Below are 6,000 nucleotides of genomic sequence, written 5' to 3'. Positions count from 1 at the left end.
CCCAATTACCGACTCCGTCACTTGTGGGAACGTTTTGTTTAATAGTTGTAGCCCGATGTTCTTGTTCTCACTTTGGTGAGAAGCGAACATTACTAATCCGTAAGCATAACATGCTTCTTTATGTTGCATGTTAGCCGCTTTTTCTAAATCACGAAGTCCAATATTCGGATATATTGAGTCAAAATAATTTCTTAACCGATTGCGTAAAATAGCATTTGGGTTCCCCGCAATATATGCGTGAAAGTAAACACATCGTAACTTATGGATTTCCCAATGTGATATCCCCCATCTTTCGAACGAAAGCCTTTTATAAACCAAGGCATTCTTGGAACATTCTTCGAATGTCTTACAAACTGATCTCGCCTTAAATAGTTGTGCCGAAGAATTCTGACCGACTCTAGACAAGATTTCATCAATCATGTCTCCGGGTAGGTCTCTTAAAATATTGGGTTGTCTATCCATTTTGTGTTTTTATACTGTAAAATAGACAAGAGTTAGATTCATAAAAAAAAATACTTATTAATACAAGCAATTTTTACATATATCATAAAGCATAAGCACACTATATTACATATATTACACCACACGAATACAACTATCTTATTCCGACTCACTTGTTTCTTCTTCTTCAGTTTTGGTTCGTTTTTCCAAGTTTCTAGGGATATATGATGTTCCCCTAATACGAGCCGTCGTTTTCCACATTGGTTTAGAAAAACCTGGTGGTTTAGAGGTTCTCGGGTCATTGTTACAACTTAAGGACTTCGGGGGTTGACGATACATATAAAGTTCATCCGGGTTGGAATTAGATTTCTCTATTTTTATGCCCTTTCCCTTATTATTTTCTTTTGCCTTTTTAAATTCAGTTGGGGTAATTTCTATAACATCATCGGAATTATCGTCGGAATCCGATTCATCGGAGAATTGGTAATCCTCCCAATATTTTGCTTCCTTGGCGGAAACACCATTGACCATAATTAACCTTGGTCGGTTGGTTGAGGATTTTCTTTTACTTAACCGTTTTATTATTTCCCCCACCGGTTCTATTTCTTCATCCCGTTCCGATTCTTCTTCCGGTTCCGATTCTTCTTCCGGTTCCGACTCTTCTTCCGGTTCCTCTTCGGGAACTTGTGAATCAGTCCACGAATCATTCCAATTTACATTTGACTCTTCATTATTATTAGGTGAGTCAATGGGACTTGTTCTAGAGGTAGACATCTATCACATAATATCAAACGCGTTAAGAGATTAATATATCACATAATATTCACATGTTAAAAATATATAGTTTCCAACAAAATTTGTTAAGAAATCATTTTTCAAGTAAACACGGTCGAAGTCCAGACTCACTAATGCATCCTAACAAACTCGATAAGACACACTAATACAAAATTCTGGTTCTCTAAAACCAACGCTCGGATACCAACTGAAATGTCCCGTTCTTATTGATTAAAAACGTTCCATATTAATTGATTTCGTTGCGAGGTTTTGACCTCTATATGAGACGTTTTTCAAAGACTGCATTCATTTTAAAACAAACCATAACCTTTATTTCATCAATAAAGGTTTAAAAAGCTTTACGTAGATTACCAAATAATGATAATCTAAAATATCCTGTTTACACACGACCATTACATAATGGTTTACAATATAAATATGTTACAACAAAATACGTTTCTTGAATGCAGTTTTTACACAATATCATACAAGCATGGACTCCAAATCTCGTCCTTATTTAAGTATGCGACAGCGGAAGCTCTTAATAATCACCTGAGAATAAACATGCTTAAAACGTCAACAAAAATGTTGGTGAGTTATAGGTTTAACCTATATATATCAAATCATAATAATAGACCACAAGATTTCATATTTCAATACACATCCCATACATAGAGATAAAAATCATTCATATGGTGAACACCTGGTAACCGACATTAACAAGATGCATATATAAGAATATCCCCATCATTCCGGAACACCCTTCGGATATGATATAAATTTCGAAGTACTAAAGCATCCGGTACTTTGGATGGGGTTTGTTAGGCCCAATAGATCTATCTTTAGGATCCGCGTCAATTAGGGTGTCTGTTCCCTAATTCTTAGGTTACCAGACTTAATAAAAAGGGGCATATTCGATTTCGATAATTCAACCATAGAATGTAGTTTCACGTACTTGTGTCTATTTTGTAAATCATTTATAAAACCTGCATGTATTCTCATCCCAAAAATATTAGATTTTAAAAGTGGGACTATAACTCACTTTCATAGATTTTTACTTCGTCGGGAAGTAAGACTTGGCCACTGGTTGATTCACGAACCTATAACAATATATACATATATATCAAAGTATGTTCAAAATATATTTACAACACTTTTAATATATTTTGATGTTTTAAGTTTATTAAGTCAGCTGTCCTCGTTAGAAACCTACAACTAGTTGTCCACAGTTAGATTTACAGAAATAAATCGATAAATATTATCTTGAATCAATCCACGACCCAGTGTATACGTATCTCAGTATTGATCACAACTCAAACTATATATATTTTGGAATCAACCTCAACCCTGTATAGCTAACTCCAACATTCACATATAGAGTGTCTATGGTTGTTCCGAAATATATATAGATGTGTCGACATGATAGGTCGAAACATTGTATACGTGTCTATGGTATCTAAAGATTACATAATATACAATACAAGTTGATTAAGTTATGGTTGGAATAGATTTGTTACCAATTTTCACGTAGCTAAAATGAGAAAAATTATCCAATCTTGTTTTACCCATAACTTCTTCATTTTAAATCCGTTTTGAGTGAATCAAATTGCTATGGTTTCATATTGAACTCTATTTTATGAATATAAACAGAAAAAGTATAGGTTTATAGTTGGAAAAATAAGTTACAAGTCGTTTTTGTAAAGGTAGTCATTTCAGTCGAAAGAACGACGTCTAGATGACCATTTTAGAAAACATACTTCCACTTTGAGTTTAACCATAATTTTTGGATATAGTTTTATATTCATAATAAAAATCATTTCCTCATAATAACAACTTTTAAATCAAAGTTTATCATAGTTTTTAATTAACTAACCCAAAACAGCCCGCGGTGTTACTACGACGGCGTAAATCCGGTTTTACGGTGTTTTTCGTATTTCCAGGTTTTAAATCATTAAGTTAGCATATCATATAGATATAGAACATGTGTTTAGTTGATTTTAAAAGTCAAGTTAGAAGGATTAACTTTTGTTTGCGAACAAGTTTAGAATTAACTAAACTATGTTCTAGTGATTACAAGTTTAAACCTTCGAATAAGATAGATTTATATGTATGAATCGAATGATGTTATGAACATCATTACTACCTTAAGTTCCTTGGATAAACCTACTAGAAAAGAGAAAAATGGATCTAGCTTCAACGGATCCTTGGATGGCTCGAAGTTCTTGAAGCAGAATAATGACACGAAAACAAGTTCAAGTAAGATCATCACTTGAAATAAGATTGTTATAGTTATAGAAATTGAACCAAAGTTTAAATATGATTATTACCTTGTATTAGAATGATAACCTACTGTAAGAAACAAAGATTTCTTGAGGTTGGATGATCACCTTACAAGATTGGAAGTGAGCTAGCAAACTTGAAAGTATTCTTGATTTTATGTAACTAGAACTTGTAGAATATATGAAGAACACTTAGAACTTGAAGATAGAACTTGAGAGAGATCAATTAGATGAAGAAAATTGAAGAATGAAAGTGTTTGTAGGTGTTTTTGGTCGTTGGTGTATGGATTAGATATAAAGGATATGTAATTTTATTTTCATGTAAATAAGTCATGAATGATTACTCATATTTTTGTAATTTTATGAGATATTTCATGCTAGTTGCCAAATGATGGTTCTCACATGTGTTAGGTGACTCACATGGGCTGCTAAAAGCTGATCATTGGAGTGTATATACCAATAGTACATACATCTAAAAGCTGTGTATTGTACGAGTACGAATACAGGTGCATACGAGTAGAATTGTTGATGAAACTGAACGAGGATGTAATTGTAAGCATTTTTGTTAAGTAGAAGTATTTTGATAAGTGTATTAAAGTCTTTCAAAAGTGTATAAATACATATTAAAACACTACATGTATATACATTTTAACTGAGTCGTTAAGTCATCGTTAGTCGTTACATGTAAGTGTTGTTTTGAAACCTTTAGGTTAACGATCTTGTTAAATGTTGTTAACCCAATGTTTATAATATCAAATGAGATTTTAAATTATTATATTATCATGATATTATCATGTATGAATATTGATGTCAAAGCAGAGGGGTATAAAATACTATTAATTTTTAGCAGAAAATACTATTAAATACGATACAATTTTACACAAGATATTTATTTATTTATAGAATGGATATACTTAAACCTTGCTACAACACTTGTAGGCAGTGTACCTAATCGTACAGTAGTGTAGTTTTTAGTAAGTCCGGTTCGTTCCACAGGGAAATCTTTAAACAAAGCTCAACGCTATATTAGTTTAATTTTATAAAAATACAAATATATATATAAGTAATATTATTATTATAAAGGGGGGTTTTTACCGTTTAATGACCGGTTTGTCGATTTTAAAACTTTAGTCGCAGTTAAAACCTAATGTAAAATATAAAATAAATACAAGACTTTAAATTAAAGCGTAAAGTAAATAACGATAATGAAATTGCGAATAATAAAAATGCGATAAAATTAAATTGCGATAATTAAAAGTACGATAATTAAAAGTGCGATTAAATAAAATAACAATAAGTAAAAGTGCGATAATTAGAAGTGCAATTAAATATAAAATAAAAGAAATAAAATATGAAATAAAAGAATTATGCTTATTTAAACTTCCGTAATCATGATGTTTGACGTGTTGATTTTAGTTTTATGCCCTTGGGTTAATTGTCCTTTGTCCTGGATTATTCAATATGTCCGTCTGGTTTTTGTCCATAACAGTCCATCAGTCATAAATATAAATTGCAAGTGTCCTTGTCAAATTATTATTATACCCGAAGATAAATATTCCAACTAATTGGGGATTCGAATTGTAACAAGGTTTTAATACTTTGTTTAATGAATACACCAGGTTATCGACTGCGTGTAAACCAAGGTTTTACTACTTTGTTAACAATTACACCAATTACCCTTGAATGTAATTTCACCCCTGTTTTAATTATTCTAGTGGCTATTAATCCATTTCCGTGTCCGGTTAAATGAACGATTATTCGTACATATAAATACCCCGCCCATCGTGTCCGATCGAGTGTATATGGTAGTTTATAGGGACGCCCAATTGTAAATCTTTATATTAACATTAACAAACTTTCATTTAGTTAAACAAATATAAAGCCCATTAATAGCCCATAGTCTAGTTTCCACAAGTGTCGTTCTTTTGTCCAAACCCCAATTATGGTACAAAGCCCAATTACCCAATTTTAGTAATTAGCCCAACATCATGATTACTTCGTTTTAAACAAGCATAATAATAACTTAGCTACGAGACATTAATGTAAAAAGGTTGAACATAACTTACAATGATTAAAAATAGCGTAGCGTTACACGGACAGAATTTCGACTTACACCCTTACAACATTCGCTAACATACCCTTATTATTAGAATTATAATTAAAATTAAAATATAAATTATAAATATAAATATATATTACTTATGAAGAGGAAGAGAAAAAGGATTATCAAACTCGTCAGAAAACTGGCTTTTTATAGGACCTGACCAGCAATCTCACACCATGCGACTCGCATGGTTTTGTGCCTCTGGCCATGCGAGTCGCATGGCCACCCTGGATTCAGCCAACTACTTTTGTTTTCTTCTTTGTCGACGTAATATAATAATAATAATATATATAATATATAATTATATATAATTATATATATATTATATTATATTCTTGTGCATAGTAGATTAGATATTTTTGGTCCGTTGCGTCGGGCGTTTCTTCTTGGCTCAGGTCCCGG

The sequence above is a fragment of the Rutidosis leptorrhynchoides genome, chromosome 2 (assembly GCF_046630445.1).
Source record: "Rutidosis leptorrhynchoides isolate AG116_Rl617_1_P2 chromosome 2, CSIRO_AGI_Rlap_v1, whole genome shotgun sequence".
In the NCBI taxonomy this organism is placed as follows: Eukaryota; Viridiplantae; Streptophyta; class Magnoliopsida; order Asterales; family Asteraceae; genus Rutidosis; species Rutidosis leptorrhynchoides.
This window is presented reverse-complemented; position numbering follows the sequence as displayed.